The sequence below is a fragment of the Schistocerca americana genome, chromosome 8 (assembly GCF_021461395.2).
Source record: "Schistocerca americana isolate TAMUIC-IGC-003095 chromosome 8, iqSchAmer2.1, whole genome shotgun sequence".
Lineage (NCBI taxonomy): Eukaryota > Metazoa > Arthropoda > Insecta > Orthoptera > Acrididae > Schistocerca > Schistocerca americana.
The window spans coordinates 512,740,152-512,761,316 of NC_060126.1; the positions used below are offsets into that span (position 1 = coordinate 512,740,152).

The 21,165-nt window shown below is 46.0% G+C and overlaps 1 protein-coding gene across 1 annotated transcript in view; it reads right to left on the reverse strand.

Annotated features, from left to right (window-relative positions):
* The window catches only part of LOC124545949 (WSCD family member AAEL009094-like), a 107,373-nt gene that overhangs the window by 38,354 nt on the left and 47,854 nt on the right, over nucleotides 1–21,165 (reverse strand). The window lies entirely within an intron of this gene.

Below are 21,165 nucleotides of genomic sequence, written 5' to 3' on the forward strand. Positions count from 1 at the left end.
TCGGCTCTGCGGGGTCGCCACACGTTGACGTACGTGGAGTCAGGGGGTGGGCCTGTTTCCAGTGAGGCTGGTACCCGTAATGGCGACGTCGCGACCACCGCTGCGGCTTCCCCGGCCATCTCCAAATCTTGTCCTGCGCCATACAGCTGAACCAGCAGTGAACGATGTCTGCCTAGAAACAACCGGCTTCTGAAATAACCCATTTTCAGTTTTTTGTTCCGGTTATTTCCTGTAACTAAGGTAGAAATCGAATAAAGATTGAAAAATTTTGACTCTCACAGTTTCAAGACACAGAGAATCAAAACATGAAATTAAAAAGGCCAATAGAAGAAACTTTAGTCCAGCGACCATTCGCTGCTCTTCTCGAAAAGCGGTAATTGGTTGAATACTACAAAAAAAAAAAAAAACAGTATTCCGCTACTGATAGCAATTTCTTGAATCTCTGCTCAAAAATCATGTTGTAAGCGACGATCATGTCAATATTTGGTCACTACCAATGGTCAGTGCTATAGGCTGAAAACTGACGTTGAAGGATTGTGTTTTTCGTGTTAGTTTGTCCGTTGTCAAGTGCTACGAGCAGATAAAGGTATATTATGCAGACACATTGTGATTCAAATACCTTGAGAACTGCTGCCTTGGCAATGGTATACAGCGCGACCGAGTATTGTGCACCTGTACGGGCCAGAAGTGTGCACATATCAAAAATCGATATCCACCTAAGAGAAACAATGAGAATATTATAGGGAGCATTTAAACCTACACCTATAGATTGACTCCCGTACAGTCTAACATAGCACCATCTGAAATCAGAAGAAATCAGCTACTATCAAGAGAATATAGAAAAATACCGTCAAACCCAAACCTTCCCATATACCAGGACCTGATACCAAAAAACCGCCTGAGATCAAGGTCACCTCTTTGGCAAACAGGTGAAGAGGTGTTTCCCTTCGACACAGAAAATGAACAGAAAAGTTTTCGGAGTAGAAGCACAGTAAAGAACAGGAAACTGGTTACTGACCCAAGCATACCAATAGAGGGCTTTAAGCTTTCCAGAAGAGTGTGGACTACGCTGAACCGTGTGAGGACGGGTGACGGGAGATGCAGGGAGGTGGTGTCAACGTGGGGCCTCGCGAACGACCCTAAGTGTGAATGTGGACTCAACCAATCAATGCCGCACTTGATAGCGTGTACTCTGCATGGTTTTAATTGTGAACTGGAGGATGTACATAACCTCACGGACAATGCGATTGAATGGCTTTAAAAAAAAAAGAAGTCATATTGTATAAAATTGTGTATTTTGTATTATGTATTTAAATAATGCTGAATGTCTCGTTTTAATGCTGTAATGTCCCAGTTTAATATGTCGCCTTGTAATCGAGTAAATAGACACAGGAACCAAAACAGTTACTTTCTATTTTTATTGTGTACTATGAAGCAGCTGTTGCTACGTTTTTAAATTATTACTGTTACAATAATTTCCTTCCTCCTTTGTTGTTTCTTAGAAATCCCAGACGAATCTTCAATCTTTTAAAGCAAATAATGCATTGTATTTTAGTGCTACGTCACTTTTTACAAATATGTCCAGACTAGGGTTGGTGCCATTCTGCGATACGACGGATGTCCGGAACGACAGTGAGAAACTGCCGAACAGACGGGGCGGGGGCCAAGTCTCGCACGCTGCACGCACACAGACGTACCTCAACCCACAACACACGGCCGCACGGACTTTACTGTGTCAGCCGTGCTGTTGCAGTTCTCATGCCGTGCGTTTGCTGCTCGTTTCTGTCGGCATTATTATCGGAATGGCACTGATCGCTTTTCCCATTTTCTACAATAATGCAATAGAAACCAATCCAAATTCTACATTTAAAAATTACTTATTGAAGAAGGTTTATTTAAAAACCAAAAATGTTAGCAGTGCTGCTACCACTAATTGATATTTAAGTTTATTATTCCGTCATTACTAAAAAACAAAAAGCACCTTTATAACGGAGACCAAAAAATACCGAAAAATGCCGGTTATTCAGAACTAGAATAACGGAATTGGTTTTAACGGGTCGGTTTTTCCATCCGCAGAGAGCGGCATCGCTGCTGCTGTAGGTGGACAGTTGCGTGTACTAAATTCCGCACCTCGTAGATCCGCAGATCGCGGACAAATTCAGTCAAGTATTCACCACACTGTACTCTATACACACAATAATTAAAGTCCTTCCTGATGTTTCAGTTGTAATGGCTCTCAGTCCAGTTCACATCGGCGATTATTAAAATTGCGGTACACGAAGATTAACGGCCAAACGCCTCTGCGTCGGTTCGACTCCGAAAGCTGACACCAAACCTTCGTGGGTTTTCCTGGACTGTGACGAGTGTTTCTGTGACGAGAGCTGTTTCCAGCGTTGCTCTGGCTGATTATCGAAATGAAAGGAAGGGCCAGCCAGTGGGAAATTCGAAGGCAGCAACTAGCCCGTTCCTCTGCAGGAGCAGCAAAGTGTTGCCGCCGCCAGCTCCTCCACGAGACAAGCGGCTTGTCGTGCAAGACTACAGGTGGTACCCGTGGAAGGCAGCGTAGGACTGAGCGACGCGGCGGTGTGCATACCTCTCCTGCACTCTGAACAGTACTGCTGCCGCTGTCACTGTCAACTGTGGCGGTCCACGGCAGCGAGGCAGCTTCCCCACGCTAGTCCAGCCTCTGCCGGTCTCTTTTATTTCCGCACGACTACCGCAACCTCTACCCACTCGGACCTGCTTACTGAACTGCAGCCTTCGTCTCCTTATGCAATTTTTACCACTGTCCCTAACACTACGGCATGTGTTCCCCATTATTAAACCAACTACTCCTCGATGTGTCTCAACAACCGGTCCCTTCTCTTCTTTTGATCAGGTAGTGTTCAAATGTTCAAATATGTGTGAAATCTTATGGTACTTAACTGCTAAGGTCATCAGTCCCTAAGCTTACACACTACTTAACCTAAATTATCCTAAGGACAAACACACACACCCATGCCCTAGAGAGGACTCGAACCTCCGCCGGGACCAGCCGCAAACGATCAGGTAGTGCCATAGAGTCAGTACTCCTTCGTTGGTTACCTGATCTAGCCACATAACGTTCGGCATTCTTCTGCTGCAGAGCATTTCAAAAACTGCTTTGCTCTTCTTGTCTATACTCTTAACCGTGCACTTTTAGACTTGCGGTGAGGACTACATTACAGACACTTAGCGTCACGGGAGTATTTGTAACAGTAAAATTTATGACAGATGCTAACAAATTTCTCTTTTTCACAATCATTTTCCTTCCTGTGTCCAGTCTCCATTTGATACCGTCTCTACTTGGGGCATCGGCAATTTCTTTTTGACCGTAAACCAAAACTCATCGACTACTTTTTATGTGTCCTTTCCTAATTTAGTTCCCTAACATCACCTGATATAATTCGACTTCATTCCGTCACCCTTGTTTCACTTCTGTTCGTATTCATCTTCTATTCTATTGAACTGGGGACCTAGAAACGACAGAGAGGCTTCGTCCCCGCCCTAGGCTTCAGTGGTCCATTCACCCCACCGCCGCGGCCCCACACCGAACCCAGGGTTATTTTGCGGTTCCGACCGCAGTGGACCCCCACGGAACGTCTCACACCAGACGAGTGTAACCCCTATGTTTGCGTCGTAGTGTAATTATGGTGTACGCGTACGTGGAGAAAGTGTTTGCGCAACAACCGCCGACATAGTGTAACTGAGGCGGAATAAGGGGAACCAGCCCGCAATCGCCGAGGCAGATGGAAAACCGCCTAAAAACCATCCACACACTGGCCGGCATACCGGACCTCGACCTCGTTCCAGGGACCGGCACGCCTTCCCGCCCGGAAAGCAGTGCGTTAGAGCGCACGGCTAACCGGGAGGGCGGTATTCATCCTACAAAGCCTCTGTGAAAACCCCCTCCATTGCATTCAAGTTATTTTCCAGCTCCTTTGCTATATCTGTCAAAATTATAAAGTCATCAGCAAACGTGTAGGTGTTTATTCCTGATCTCTGACCTTCAATTCTCTTACCAAATTTGTGCTCGGTTTTTCCTTCTGGACTGCACAATATACAGATAGAGTAAGATCGAGAGTAATCTACAAACGTCTCTCACTCCCTTTTCACGTACTTCATGTACTTCTACTCTTATAACTGTCGTCTGCAGTCTTGTTTGTGTACAAGTTGTAATGTACAAATAAGTCGTAAAGCCAGTATTGTTCCGCGTCTTCCTACACGTGTCTGCAATAAAATCTTTTGAAATGCGGTGCTACAAAATAATTTTGAAGATTAGATGGTTAGATCGAATAAGTCAATAACCTGATTTCCACTGGACACGAAAGATTTCATCTCCCACCGCATCTCATCAAATTATACCACAATAGTATACTCACGTCAATAGTGGGATACGGCTCGGGAGCCTGGTGGCTGCCATGACAGTGAGAGGAGTCCAGAGGAACATGTTAGCGAGATCAGTGGGGGCGTACAGGACAACCCTGTTAGTCATAATGGGGCTCTGCCCCCTGGACATCAAAATTCGGGAACAGGCCGCATGGTACTGGGCCAAGAAGGGGAACATAGAGAAAACAGAGGTTAGGCATCAGGGCTGGGAACAGGGTTGAGGTCAGATTAAGACGGCACCAGTTATGGCAAGAATCCTGGGAAGCTAAAGAAACCCTACGTAGAACGTTTGATCTTCTTCCGGATATTAGGGAACGGATGGGAATGACATACTTCGAACCAACCTGGGGACTATTCCACTTTCTCACTGGTCATGGACCCTACCCGAAATATTTATGTCGATTCGGGGAAAAGGCTACAACCGCGTGTGACTGTGGTGTTCCGGAGGGTACTCTTGACCATGTCGTTTACGAGTGCCCCCTTTTCAATGACGTAGCTTCAATGTTACGTGACCAACTGCCACGCCACGACACATACAGCTTACTTAGTCAACACGACAACTTTCAGACCATCAACAAATTGGCAAACGTGGTATCGCAAAAAGTTTTAAAGGAATATCTGAGAGACTTGAATTAGAAAGAATGTGAGAAATATTTAAACACCTATAGAGTCTGGTACCCAATTCCCATACCGCCTGAGCGCGGACAGGCCGACTTCTACAGTCTGGAAATCCGCCGCGTTCGGGACTTAGGGGGAGTGGGGTGCAACATTACCGATCATGGACAATGCACCGAACTTGACTTTAGGATAGGTTTAGTTGTAGGACTTAGATTTAGGTACTATTTCTAGGAACCTGCAGCGACTAACATCTTGGCCTGCCCAGTGTGAGGGGCACGCTGATTGGGTTTAGCTCAATGAGCAAGGCTCTATAAGTAGGTTTATACTTTTGACCCACACGTATGTAACACTGCAGGCATTAGTAACTAGTTAATAGATAGGTTAATTAAGTAATTCACATACGAGGGCAGTTCAATAAGTAATGCAACACATTTTTTTTCTCGGCCAATTTTGGTTGAAAAAACCGGAAATTTCTTCTGGAATATTTTCAAACATTCCCGCTTCGTCTCGTATAGTTTCATTGACTTCCGACAGGTGGCAGCGCTGTACGGAGCTGTTAAAATGGCGTCTGTAACGGATGTGCGTTGCAAACAACGGGCAGTGATCGAGTTTCTTTTGGCGGAAAACCAGGGCATCTCAGATATTCATAGGCGCTTGCAGAATGTCTACGGTGATCTGGCAGTGGACAAAAGCACGGTGAGTCGTTGGGCAAAGCGTGTGTCGTCATCGCCGCAAGGTCAAGCAAGACTGTCTGATATCCCGCGCGCGGGCCGGCCGTGCACAGCTGTGACTCCCGCAATGGCGGAGCGTGCGAACACACTCGTTCGAGATGATCGACGGATCACCATCAAACAACTCAGTGCTCAACTTGACATCTCTGTTGGTAGTGCTGTCACAATTGTTCACCAATTGGGATATTCAAAGGTTTGTTCCCGCTGGGTCCCTCGTTGTCTAACCGAACACCATAAAGAGCAAAGGAGAACCATTTGTGCGGAATTGCTTGCTCGTCACGTGGCTGAGGGTGACAATTTCTTGTCAAAGATTGTCACAGGCGATGAAACATGGGTTCATCACTTCGAACCTGAAACAAAACGGCAATCAAAGGAGTGGCGCCACACCCACTCCCCTACCAAGAAAAAGTTTAAAGCCATACCCTCAGCCGGTAAAGTCATGGTTACAGTCTTCTGGGACGCTGAAGGGGTTATTCTGTTCGATGTCCTTCCCCATGGCCAAACGATCAACTCTGAAGTGTATTGTGCTACTCTTCAGAAATTGAAGAAACGACTTCAGCGTGTTCGTAGGCACAAAAATCTGAACGAACTTCTCCTTCTTCATGACAACGCAAGACCTCACACAAGTCTTCGGACCCGAGAGGAGCTCACAAAACTTCAGTGGACTGTTCTTCCTCATGCACCCTACAGCCCCGATCTCGCACCGTCGGATTTCCATATGTTTGGCCCAATGAAGGACGCAATCCGTGGGAGGCACTACGCGGATGATGAAGAAGTTATTGATGCAGTACGGCGTTGGCTCCGACATCGACCAGTGGAATGGTACCGTGCAGGCATAAAGGCCCTCATTTCAAGGTGGCCTAAGGCCGTAGCATTGAATGGAGATTACGTTGAAAAACAGTGTTGTGTAGCTAAAAGATTGGGGAATAACCTGGTGTATTTCAATGCTGAATAAAACAACCCCTGTTTCAGAAAAAAAATGTGTTGCATTACTTATTGAACTGCCCTCGTACAATCAAAATCAACGAACTCTGTCCATAGCAATTATCCTATAGCTCACTTTACTAACTAGTTACTTAAATATAACTTAGGATTTAGCTGCGATTGTAACTATTGTATCATCATTTGGACCCACTTATCATATAAGGTAGTGGGTTAAAATTGTATAATTATTAAGATTTGGAAATAAACATTTTTTTTTAAATAAAAAGAAAGTGTTAAAAGAGGGCGGTAGGAATGTAAATGGGAATACCGTTTGCTGAGGAGTCGAAGAATTGTAGATTTTGTAACGCAGGGAAGAGTGTGCTTGGACGGGGCAGGGAGCGTGGGGTACGAACTGCAGACGGACAGCGAGGCTGCCACACAACGAACGGGTTGAAGTAAAGGTAAGTTGCAGGAGGGATGAGGCCAGCACGGGGTAGCCTAGCGTGAACAGTGCATCAGGTGAGTCTTCGGACTGAAGACCAAAACAAGTGCAACGAAAGGTATGTGGCGTAAGGGAAAACCATAGTTTAGTGGAACAACAGAGCCCAAGATGGCGGTAATTCCTTGCTGCAAAATGTTCTTCCTCGTGTTCGTCTGGTGTTGGACAGAGCAAAATGGAGCAACGGACAGCACGCTGGGCGCGCATTCGGCAGGACGAGGGTTCGAACCCGCATGTGGCCAACCAGATTTTAGCTTTCCGTGATTTCCCTAAAGCACTCCAGGCAAACGCCGGAATGGTTACTTTGAAAGGGCAGGGCCGACTTCCGTCCCCGTCCTTCACACAGTCAGAGCGCGTGCTCCGCCTCTGATGGCCTCGATGACCACGGAAAATTGAACCCTAATCTTCCTTCCTTCCTCCTGTTATTCGAGCAACGTAGACTGTACCGGCAACTCTTTTTTTTTTTATTCGGAACACCCATCGTAAAATTTTCATTTCTTCCTTTCGTACTGGCTTCATTAAAATGTAAGAATAAAGAGATCAGGTTCCACGACCGAGTGCTCTAGAAACATAATCTTTTGTCATTAAATGCTAGCGTAATAGATACTTCGTAGTCGTATCGGGAGCCACTGGGAATAATATGGAATTGCGGAGGATGGCCAGGGGAGCAGCGAAACGCGTAAAATTGAGCTGCCTCGACGCACTCGGACCGCAGGCGGGGAGGAGTGGAGACGCAACTGCAGTGCGAGGCCCCCACACGACACCCCCGGGATAACAAGGCCGTCCAGCAGTGTTAGTGACGTCACACTAAGCGGCCCATAGCCGACGCAGCAGTCCACGGACACCTCCGTACAGACGCGCCTGATGCTAACGATCTTCAGTCCGTCATACAGAAAGAAGCGAACTATAATTCGAACCAAAGACCAAATTATATATATATTCTTGTAAACAGCATAAAGGTTCATAACGAAATACCGATTACATATACGGGCAGGAATAGGTTCTAGAACTCCTCTGAAAAGTGTTTATCTTCAGTACCAGAATGAACATCAAATTGTCAGGTTTTCTAAATAGAAAAGCACTTTGTTAGTAACAGACAGCAATAATGAGACTTGCAGTTGGTGATTTCTACGTGGAAAAGGAAATAAGCTGTAGAGAGATTGAAAATGGTAAGTAAAGAGAGCCTCAGCCTTTTGCTCACATTCTTACATGTAATGCACTTGGTTGTGTTTCATTTCCTTACCTTTCATAACATTTTTAATATTGTTTCAAGAAGTGTATCTTCAATAGCAGAGTGAACTTCAAATTGTCAGGCTTTTCTTAAAGGAAAGAGCAGTCCCTTAGTATCACAGTGAAAGACAGAATCTTGTGTTCAGTGATGTCTATGTTAAAAGGAGAATATTTGATATTTATCTTTTGTTTCCATTCTTTATTACTGGGGATACACTTGTAAAATTTCTTGAAAAGAGCTGTCACCATGAACATATGAGTAAATTCACAATACTCATGTGTTTCATGAGATAAAGCGAACTCTTGTTACCTTATTGTAAACGAAAGTTGTGAGGATTTTGCTATGTATGACAGTGTTTAAGGTAATTTACTTTCAGTGTAATAGCTTGAAAATGTTAAGTCCTGTTGACAGTTGGCATTTGTCACCACCTGTATGCGAGTTTTAAAGCTAAATAGTGTTCTGACAATTATAAAATAGTGGCAAAGTTCCTCAATCGATTAAACTTATTCCTGCCCGTATATGTAATCGGTATTTCGTTATGAACCTTTATGCTGTTTACAAGAATATATATAATTTGGTCTTCGGTTCGAATTATAGTTGGCTCCTTTCTGTATGACGGACAGAAGATCGTTAAGGCGCGTCTGTACGGAGGTGTCCGTGGACTGCTGCATCGGCTATGGGCCGCTTAGTGTGACGTCGCTAACACTGCTGGACGGCCCTGTTATCCCGGGGGTGTCGCCCCACACCACCAGAGGGGTTCGGCCACCAGGAGCCGCGCTCTGCGCTGCGCTGCGCTGCGGTGCCGACCTACAGATCGTGGCCAACTGCCGTGGATGGCAACTCAGTTGCCTTCGTTCTCCGTGGCACATAATGTCCCTCCAGGAATATCAGATTTTTAAAATACCATAAACTTGGTGTGTATACCTAAAACAAAGGTGCTGCGATTTATTTATTTCGCTAGTCAGTACTATAAAAACACGCAGCGATTTATATCGGCAGTAAATGCTATAAAAACAACGTGCTGCGATTTACTTAGATCGCTAGTAAATACAATATCATTATAACAGACAAATCTAAGGAAAATAAATACTTACATCATCTGTTCCTGATCCGGTTTTCATACTCTCTCTTCTCTTGTTGTTTTCCACATTGAACATGTTTCTCATATTGGAAAACTTTATCTGGCATTACTTTGGGTTCTGTAACTGCGGCCGAACACTTTTCACTTTCTGGAACACTCTACTTAGAGCTTCCGACCGGGAATGTTTATTATAATAGTTCTTGCATTTCACATTACACAAACACTGCTCTTCCTTGAACGCGTCTATCAACACACACAATTCATCGCGTGTCCAGGCAGGCATATTTCTCCTTGTAAAGTTCTGATAGTACTGAGTGGAGAGACGCCGTCCGTGTGACGTAGGTGGCGTTCTTCCGTCACATTGGTCAACGTTCAAACGCAAGTTGAGAATATCTGACATGCTAAACGTTGCTCTGAACGTTCGGAAAGACTACCCAGGGTGCTTTTCCCACGCTGTGACGTCACAAACTCGGCACGCCCAACGCTCAACGTTCGAGAGCACGGACCGTGTGCCCACGGCTTAACCGTGCATCCGAACGTTGAGCGTTGGGCGTGCCGAGTTTCTGACGTCACAGCGTGGAATAGCACGTTCGGGAGTCTTTCTGAACGTGCAGAGCAATATCTGGCGTGTCTGATATTCTGAGCGTGCGTCTGAGCGTTGACCAACGAGAAGGCACAACGGCATCTACGTCACACGCACGCCGTCTCCCTTCAGTACAGAGTTGTCAGGCGCTATATTGGCATTCATTTCAAGCCTATATGTATATATGCCGTTTCTGAGCACCAGCAAATTGAGAATCACTGGAAAACCCGTTGTTAAGTGTGTGATTCGTACCAATAAAATAATGAGAAACATGATATTCGTGGCAAAAGAATTATTATAACTTGCGTATTACGAGAATAGGCTATTTGAAGACAGCGACACACTGAAGATCCACCCAAAATGCATTGTCCGTGGTACAATTTGCTATAATTAAATTCCAATTCCTAACATAATTATGCACGATTAACGTTTATAGGAAGGGGTAACACAATACGATTAAATATAAAAAACGGGTTGTTGGTTTAGCTGCCGGCACGGTAGCTCAGCGTGTTCGGTCAGAGAACTGTTTGGCCTCTGTAATAAAAAAAAACTGAGTCCGAGGATCAACAAACGAACTTGACTGGAGGTCATGTGACATCGGCAACGACCAAACACAACGATCAAAAACGAACAAAATGCAAAAAAAAAAAAAAAAAAAAAAAAAATTAGCGTAATGTGTAGCGTCTCTGAACAAATATGAGTTTTTGTTGGGGGCGGTGGTTCGCGTCTTGACACTTCCAAATTTTTGTTTCCTAACATTCGCGTTTTTATTAGGTTCTGATACTTTATTACTAGTTTAATGTAAGAATATGCTACAATATTTGATGTTATGTAAAAATAAATTCACCTTTTTTGAGGGGTGACTTTGTTCGATTGGCTTAATCCACAGGACAGCTTTGCTCCTTTTTCTTTTACGCTTCGTAATTCACATGTTGCAAAGATTCTGCTACTGGGTAGGAACAGTGACCAAGTAAGGCTGACCTTGGTATTTTACTAAAATGTGGGAATGATGAAATAATGTTTATCTTATGCGTAGAAATATTCCAAATTTGGACCGCACTGTTTGTAATGGAACTTTTATAAGTCTGTGTCGTTATTGATTGGACATGGTACTTTCGTTTTCGTGGACGATGGAGGATACGTGCGTTTCAATACAGCTAACGTGGGAAATTTACGCGCGCCCGTTGAATAAACAGTGTGATTTGCGAACCATAAACATCACTCAACTGCCGCTGGAGTGCGTTGCGATCGCGTGGACCACGTTGGGACCCACGTACCGTATGCACAAGTCGCATCGTTCCTGAGCGTTCAGCAGCACCTTGAACTTGGCACGCTCAACGTTGACGTTCGACAGCACGGTGCGTGTGCCGACGGCTTTAGTGAGGGCCCGCTTGCCGGCAGATCGCAGCACGGCAGCAGGCACCGCGCCGCCCCCTGCACGCATCGAGAAGCAGCGGTCGCTAGCTATCCACATCAGCTACAGTGCGCGTCATTTGTGACGGCGGCCGAGTTTAGGTTCGTTCTGCGCATCTGACGTCACAAAACACAGTCAGCCAATGAACAGAGAACGACGTTGCCAGAGCTCGACTGCAGTGCAGAGCACAGACGAATGTCTTCAGTTTTAGAAGCGTTCAGTCATAAATAGAGTAATTGAACAAAAGGAATGTCTTGCTAGCAGACTTTCTTTTATAAAAAGTTTGGAAAAAGCTTTCTTTATACCAATTGCTTCATATTCTATTAATTAATTAAACCAAACAAGTAATAAGCCTCCTAATTCAGGCGATAGCAAGGAAAGGTGTTTCTATCATTCTCACTAACCACTTTTTCGCAATAAAGAACAGCCGTAATTGTTTATTTCCTATTGTAGTTCGACAAAACGTAATTCATAGTCATACCAACAATGTTTGACGGTATTTTGTGTGACATTTTAAAGTCCTCCATGATGTCTATTAAAAGATGAGCTGCATTAGGGTTCGGTTGTTTGGGGGAAGGGACCAAACAGGGAGGTCATCGGATTAGGGAAGGATGGGGAAGGAAGTCGGCCATGCCCTTTCAGAGGAACCATCCCAGCATTTGCCTGGAGCGATTTAGGGAAATCACGGAAAACCTAAATCAGAATGGCCAGACACGGGATTGAACCGTCGTCCTCCCGAATGCGAGTCCAGTGTGGTAACCACTGCGCCACCTCACTCGGTGAGCTGCATTAGTGTAATGGTTAAAGTGATTGGCTGCTGAGCGAAAGGTTCTGAGTTCAAACCTTGTTCAGGGCCTAATATTTTCTTTATTTAAAAACGATATCGAAGTGCCTTACTTCACGAATTTTATACGTTTGACTGTAATTTTTTGAAATTTCTAGTGGCAACTAAAATCGACCATACGGAAAGTATACGCCGTGGACTTTTTACCTCTGCAAACTCTTCAAAATTTCGTGCAATGGTTTACTACATCTAATGCTGGACAATAACTGCGTTGAACATCGAAAGAAAATGAAGTCATTTATGGGGGGAAGCTATCAGTCAAGAAGATGTGTAAAAATCAAATTTTTGGGCCAAATAGTTTTTGTGAAATGGAATGATGAAGTGTGTGAAAGCAGTGAAAACATCTCGTGTCTGCACAGGCGAGCAGTGCAGTGATAACAAAATCGCGCACAGCGCGCAATGCGGGGAGTACGTCTCTGCAGTAGCGATAGGGTTAATGCGGCCGTGGTGGCTTTACTTCATAAACTGCACGTCAGTTTGCGAACTATACTATACTATGGCGCTGCTTCTCTTGGCGTGTGCGTCGTGTGCAACTGGCAACGCAGCAGTCTCCAGCGCCTGGGCGGGCATGCGCGAGCCGCCAAGATAAAAGAATTGAACTATAGTAACAGTAGCCACACTTCAGACCGGAAGGACCAGGACCCCCGCTGTACTCGTTGTTTTATTGACACACACGGCCTTGTCCAGACTGCACTGAACGACGCCGTGTCGTGAACAGAGCCTCGCTGCTACACGCAAGCTGCCCGGTGCCGTCGCGCCCCAGCCTGGAGGCCGCGTCGCGCCCGTCTAGACGTCGTGTTGCTGCGTTCCTGCCGGAGAGTGACAACGAGCACAGCGGTAGCAACGGGGCGGCGGTCGTACGCTTTCAACGACGTTCTGCCACGTTCGGTGTCTCCGAAAGAAAGCAGAGCTGTGGATAACGGTAATACACTGTCCGTATGGGACACAGGAGGCTAACGTGAGGCTATTACTTCAGCAGTCTACGCAACGAGAGATAACTTGACGGTGCGACATAACGACTGGCATTGCAGCCCAAACGCACAGAGTAGCTGGGACTAACGCCATTTGCGTTCCGTCTGTGAGCGTAGATCGTGCAGCAGGTTTCTCGTTCAGAAATCGGTCGTTCACGTTACGTCCCGTGACGTGCGGCGGCACGTGTCGGTATTCCGCACCAACAGGGTCCTACTCTACTGACAAGGGGAGTGCCAGGGTTGGGAAATGAAGTTCGGAGTGGGACGGCGCGTGTTTGCAGCGCTACCCCATAGAGTTACAATACCCCAGCCATACGGCCAGATGGCCAGCCATTCACGACAAAAACGCTCCGAAACTGTCAGTCCTACAGTATTTGATACCCATGCGTCCGCTCACTGAACGGAATGGCGCGGTCGCCGATGCAATATTGGTAACAATTCGTGCTTCGTATTTTCAAAGTATCTATTTGCTGTTCCTAATTAAAAAAAATACAATGACGTTCAAAATGAAAACTTTCGTGTTTCAACATTTTCAACTTTTCCAACCAAATTATTTTCTTCAAATATTAGTTCGTATCGTATATTGAAAACTGTGTGCATGGGAGAACAATATTCATATTGTGAAGACTATGAATAATGATACGTTCATTCGCTGGATTCCGAAATTACACAAGAGCCAGAACCATATTTGTCATAAAAACACTCGAAACAAAAGATGTTTGAACAATTTGCGCATCGAATAAATGAAGATCTTTTACACGAGCAGCGAGTTTTGAGGATATCTGTCGAAAAGCAGACCTCGTTAACATTTCTAAAGATGTGTCTTTCTGCGGTTAGTTTCGACACGAACCATGCGTATTAAATCATATTGTGAAAAATAGGAGATGATAACTGATGGTGAACGATCGAGTGAATTTTAATACAACCTCCTCCTGAATTAATCTCTCGTTCCTGTTCGATTAACGTGGCGCAATTTTGCAGGCATGTAATGAAATAATTCATCTGTCTGTAAAAATAAACGTCACAGGGCTGCAATAGTGGTGTACACTTCAGTGGAATAACTTCGAGGGTACAGGTGGGACGTTGTGCGTCGTCCTGGAAAACCTCGTCGTAGAGTTGTGGTTCTGTTTGCCCTCCCCAGGAGTCGACGATGAGGAGAAACCTTTCGCTCCCAACATAGGGCTTCAAAGATGTTTTAAGAAACTCGTTGAACGTGTTTGTAGTGAGACTGCAGTTCATGGTTCCGCCACACTGCCGCTCGCTTTGGTCTGGCCGCCAAATGGCAAGTATTTGTCACGCGAGTGTGAAATCTACGGGTTCAGCAGGGCCACACTCAGAGTCATGCAGTATCCCAGAGGCTAATTCAAATGGTGCAATTGGCTCTGAGCATTATGGGTCTTAACATCTGAGGTCATCAGTCCCCTAGAACTTAGAACTACTTAAACCTAACTAACCTATGGACACCACACACACATCCATGCCCGAAGCAGGATTCGAACCTGCGACCGTAGCGCTCACGCGGTTCCAGACTGAAGCGCCTAGAACCGCTCGGCCACGCCGGCCGCCCATCACAGAGGCCCCAGGCGGCTAACTCCCGACACGACACACACATCGTTTCTTCAGCCCATTTTACACGACAAACTTTCCCGTCAAAATCGATTACTCGAAGTGAGTGTACCTTTCGTGCCGTCGTGTAAATCTGCAACCGACCAGGACGCGAGTCTTTCTATGACGTCAGTGATCTGTGCACTACGCCGAGCGTCAACTTCTAAATTTCCGACTGGGCTGCAGGCTGCGCATGCCCGCAGACTGGGCACTTTGCCAGCGTCTTATAATATCGAAGTTATAACCTCTTCTGGTCCAGTTGGCTTCTATTATAGAAATGGATTTTGTGCTTTCGCGCCTTCCTAATCTGTATTATGCTGTTTGCTTTGTTTTGGTGGAACGTTGAGATGTTACACGTGCTCATAGTATTTTTATTACTAGTATTCTCCTACAAGAGACACGAAATACGTGAAACCAAAAAGTATTTACCATGCATAAATAAGAAGGTAAATAGATGGAAGTGTTTTAACGAAAATTATTTCACAAGCGAAAAACTCAGATTTGTTGGACGAGAAAAATAATTTTCGTTGTTGTTCTAATAATTTTCGGATGTGCAGCCGGATCCCGACGACATTCTGCCACAATATTTCGGCCCACAGACGTCCGGCCATCTTCAGGAGAGTAGAGCAGCGCTGGTTGCCCCACGGTCTGAGGCGTCTTGTCACAGTCCGGGCGGCTCCCCCCGTCGGAGGTTCGAGTCCTCCCTCGGGCATGAGTGTGTGTGTCATCCTTAGCAAAAGTTAGTTTAAGTTAGATTAAGTAGTGCGTAAGCTTAGGGACCGATGACCTCAGCAGTTTGGTCTCATAAGACCTTATCACAAATTTCCAAAAATTTTGCAGGAGAGTAGACAACTACTGAAGAGCGCGGGTGTACCTGAAGATCGCAGGACGTCTCTGGGCCGAAATCTCGTGGCAGAATGTCGACGGGATCCGGCTGCACATCCGAAAATTGTTAGAAGAAGAAATGCGCAGGAAAAATTTCAGAAGTTACAACTTTCGTTATTGTTTGTCTCTTCTCAGGAAAACAAGATACAATGGATAAAGGGAAAATGGCACTATTTACTGCGTTCTACAGATTGCTTGGTGTGTTTGCAAGAATATATTTGCTCGAGCAAATAAATGTGCACGTTTTGAAATGTTTGGATGATGGTTTTCCCAATCTTTCAGTTCTCAGGACTGTGAACTTCCACTATGATTACTGCTTCTTTCGTTAATGAACTCTAATCGCATTGCTTGTTCCTACATTTAGGTACTGTATTTAGATTCCAATCCCAAAGCAAGCAGGTGTTGATAGACGTTAAAATTACCGAACTATCACTTTAATAAGTCACAGCTGCAAAATACTAACGCGAATTCTTTACAGACGAATGGAAAAACTGGTAGAAGCCGACCTCGGGGGAGATCAGTTTGGATTTCATAGAAATGGCAATACCGACCTTACGACTTATCTTAGAAGAAACATTAAGGAAAGGCAAACCTACAATTCTAGCATTTGTAGACTTAGAGAAAGCTTTTGACAATGTTGACTCGAATACTCTCTTTCAAATTCTAAAGGTGGTAGGGGTAAAATACAGGGAGCGAAAGGCTATTTACAATTTGTACAGAAACCAGGTGGCAGTTATAACAGTCAAGGGGCATGAAAGGGAAGTAGTGGTTGGGAAGGGAGTGAGACAGGGTTGTAGCCTCTCCCCGATGCTATTCAATCTGTATATTGAGCAAGCAGTAAAGGAAACAAAAGAAAAATTTGGAGTAGGTATTAAAATCCAGGGATAAGAAATAAAAACTTTGAGGTTCGCCGATGACATTGTAATTCCGTCAGAGACAGCAAAGGACTTGGATGAGCGGTTGAACGGAATGGACTGTGTCTTGAAAGGATGATATAAGATGAACATCAACAATGTTAACAAATTTCTCTTCTTCACAAACGCTTTCCTTGCCATTGCCAGTCTACCTTTTATATCCTCCCTACTTCGACCATCATCACTTATTTTGCTCCCCGAATAGCAAAACTCCTTTACTACTTTAAGTGTCTCATTTCCTAATCTAATTCCCTCTGCATCACCCGACTTAATTCGACTACATTCCATTATCCTCGTTTTGCTTTTGTTGATGTTCATCTTATATCCTCCTTTCAAGACACTGTCCATTCCATTCAACTGCTCTTCCAAGTCCTTTGCTGTCTCTCACAGAATTACAATGTCATCGGCGGACCTCAAAGTTTTTATTTCTTCTCCATGGATTTTAATACCTACTCCGAATTTTTCTTTTGTTTCCTTTACTGCTTGCTCAATATACAGATTGAATAACATAAATTTTCTAACCTACCTGCCCGATTAAGGGATCTGACATTCCATGCTCCGATCCGTAGAACGCCAGTTTTCTTTCTCTTGATAACGACATCCTCTTGAGTAGTCCCCGCCCGGAGATCCGAATGGGGACTATTTTACCTCCGGAATATTTTACCCAAGAGGACGCCACCATCATTTAACCATACAGTAAAGCTGCATGACCTCGGGAAAAATTACGGCTGTAGTTTCCCCTTGCTTTCAGCCGTTCGCAGTACCAGCACAGCAAGGCCGTTTTGGTTATTGTTACAAGGCCAGATCAGTCAATCATCCAGACTGTTGCCCTTGCAACTACTGAAAAGGCTGCTGCCCCTGTTCAGGAACCACACGTTTGTCTGACCTCTCAACAAATACCCCTCCGTTGTGGTTGCACCTACGGTACGGCTATCTGTATCGCTGAGGCACGCAAGCCTCCCCACCAACGGCAAGGTCCATGGTTCATGGGGGGGGGGGGGGTCTGTGCCTCTACCCCGCACAAATACGTGGTCGGCATCATGGTGGATATCAGTGGCGCCTTTGACAACCTGTGGTGGCCCTCGCTCTTCTCCCGATTGCGAGAGAAGGAGTGCCCGAGGTCGCAATATGGCTGTCTCAGGAGCTATTGTGAGAATAGGGAGGTCTGGCTATCGTCCCCTAGCGGGAGAATAAGTAAAAAGATCAATAAGGGGTGCCCACAGGGGTCTGTCCTGGGGCCACTCTTTTGGGATGTTAATATGGAACCCCATTTGGATAACCTTCAGAACAGCGACGATGTGCTAGAGGGCATAGCCTATGCGGACGACCTCCTCCTGCTGGTTGGTGGCCGTAGCCGCGAAGACTTAGAGCCGAAAATTGAAAGGGCCATATGAATTCTAAGTACATGGTGCCACATGTCCAAAATGAAGATTTCACCAACCAAATCTACATATTTACTTCTAAAATGACAATTAGCTAGAAACCCAACTGTAAGGATAGATGGCTCACCAGTTCTTCGACGCCATGAGGCGCGATACCTGGGCGTAGTCGTCGATGAGAGGTGGACCTATGCATCACACATTGACACCGTCACACATAGATCATTAGAAACATTAAATAATCTAATTGCGATTGGACACAAGCGATTCCACTTACCACCAGAATTAATCAAATTATATCATAACAGCATATTGACATCAACTGTAGGATATGGATCAGGAATCTGGGCCCACAGACTCACGAGGGCTATGCCTGCCATGGCTGTGAGAAGAGTGCAGCGGAACATGCTACTCAGATCAGTAGGGGCATACAGAACAACACCAGGAGGAGCCCTAACAGTACTGATGGGGCTCTGTCCGCTTGACATAAAAATCAGGGAACAGGCAACATGGTACTGGGTAAAAAAGGGTAACAGGGATAAAATAGTTGATCTAATGGGGATTTATGTGGGGAACAAAATAGAAATCAAACGAAGGGGGGAAGAACTTTGGCAATAACAATGGGATAATGAAGTAACCGGTCGTAGAACACACGAACTGCTGCCCAATATCAGGGAAAGGTTGCAATTAAAACACTTCACACCGTCACGAGGACTGCTGCACTTCCTCACAGGTCATGGACCCTACCCGGCATACCTATGCCGGTTCGGGAAACGGGCTACACCAGCGTGTGACTGTGGGGCCACACCAGGCACCCCGGAACACGTGGTGTATGAGTGCCGCCTCTTCGACGACGTAGCGGCACAATTACACCACCAGTTACCCAACCACGACACGTATCAGCTGCTGAGGCATGAGGACCATTTTTCAATCTTGAATAAGTTGGCTAATGAGATCTCACTCAAAGTGATAAGGGAATATCTCAGGAACAATGACTAAGATCTCACTACACCCAATTTGACTCCGCGCACCTGACCTGTTCCGCCGAGGCGTGGACTTGGCCAGCCGCCTCACGGCTGGAATCCGCCACGCATGGGATTAGGGGGGGGGGGGGAGGGGGGGTGCGCCCAACTACCGATCTGAGACACTCACCGATTTCGACACTAGGTTAGGATAGGTCAGACGTAGGATAAGCTAGGACAAAAACATTAGTATAGTGCTGCAGCGATCTACAACTCCGGCCAGCCCGGTGCCAGGGGCACGTTCACCGGGATTAGCTCGGTGAACAGGGCCAACAACGTAGGTTTATACTATGCTGGCACATTTGTAACGCTGCAGGTAGAAGTAGCTTAGTATAAGTAGAATAAAATAACATAGAAAGACAAAAGAGTAGTGCCCGTAGTGAGAGCAATAGAAAACTAATATAGAGTAAGCTGTAGTACTAACACCAAACTGTATCAACTAGGACCCACTAATTGTATAAGGTGGTGGGTTGTTATGTATCATATATATATTGAGAAATAAAGATTTTTTTTAAATATATTGCTTTTCCTTTTACTGTGTTCTGAATGTTGAACTACGTTCACGATGCGTATGGTGCTATTTTTCGTTACCTTTACTTGTTTCTAGTAGCGTGGCTCTAACACGGAGACTGTTACACGCGGACAGTGCGTCCGCCGTCGCCTCGGCAGCAGAGAGAGAGAGTTAGGCTGCGGGGCAGCCAGCCACCCAGCCACACGGCCGCAGCACTGGGCACATCGTCTCGCCGGCCCTGCGTGCAGGCGGCATCGCCCGCAGCTGCAAGACTGCACGCAGCTTCACCGGCTCAGCACCTGCCGCGAGAGCACAGCCCGGCTGCCACTGGGCACACGGCGGGCTCACCTCTGTCTGGTCCGTCCAGCCGGTAAGGTCGGCAGCAGCCGCCAGATTTATCCCCGGTGGCTGTGGCCCTTCTACAGGTCTCTCAACAAAACGGTGCAAGACGCGCTGTGCGCACCTGCCTACATACAGAGGGCGTTCCAGTACCTCACCGCTCAGCATGTCCGCTCACACTCTGGCACGCCACCGCTCACCAGCCACCACGACTGATGAATCACACACAGCTGAATCAACACGGACTCTAGTCCCGCACTTGATGTCCAGTCGGGTCAGTGCCAAACGTAGCAACTCTGTGTATTAAATTTCCCGTCACTGCTCTGGCTGTCGCACACATTGTGAGACGCCAGTGTTTCAGCACCTGGGCCTCAGTTTACCTTCTGCTCTCTGCTCTCTGCTTCTGCACTGAGACGTCGCCCACCACTTCGCCGTTCGTGTTCAGGTTCCCGCGACCGCACTGCAGGTGCGTGCGCCAGCTGACCACCTGACCACCTCGCTGCCGAACACTCCCAGCAGCTCAGCAGGGATTCGTGAAGCCCCAATTACTGTAACAGTTGAAAGGGTCCTGCAGCCACCTTTCATTAGTCCGGTAGCTCATTTTCACTAGCATTTCTCTTTCTTTTCCTTGTTTCCCTTTTCTCATAACTCTCACAATGGTGTGATTGAATGAATGTGGTTGTGTGTCACGTTGCTAGACGGTGGCACAGTCTGCTGCAGAAAGTCTGCGATAGTCGTACAGATTCAGCAGCAGTTGTACAGAATAGCCAACTCGCGTAGTGGTCAAGTAGGCAAAGAGATTTTCACTGCTTGTGAGAAATCCACCTGCGTTAGGATGGTGGCGGAAATGGCATCTTTGGGCTTTCCGGGCCACGCGTAGCGTGGAGGAGGCTGCCGTCGGTACGGGAAGCGTCCACAGCTGTGCTCCAGTCGAAGAGCGGTGAGTTAGACTGACCGCGTGGCGCGTTGTAACTTGGTGAGGGGAGAGCTGCTAGCTTTTGGTCTCGCTTTTCAGCTCTGAAAGATTGCTTTGCCTTGTCGCAGCAACGAATGCAAAACTTTGGCAGAATTTTCTTTTACAGAATTTCTATAGCAGACCGGAAGAGCGCCACACAAAGGTGTCGATAAGAAGTGAACACTCGCTTCTGTATGAATGTCTGTTTGCCTTCAGCTGTGCCTGTATAAGCTTTTATTTTCCTAAATATCA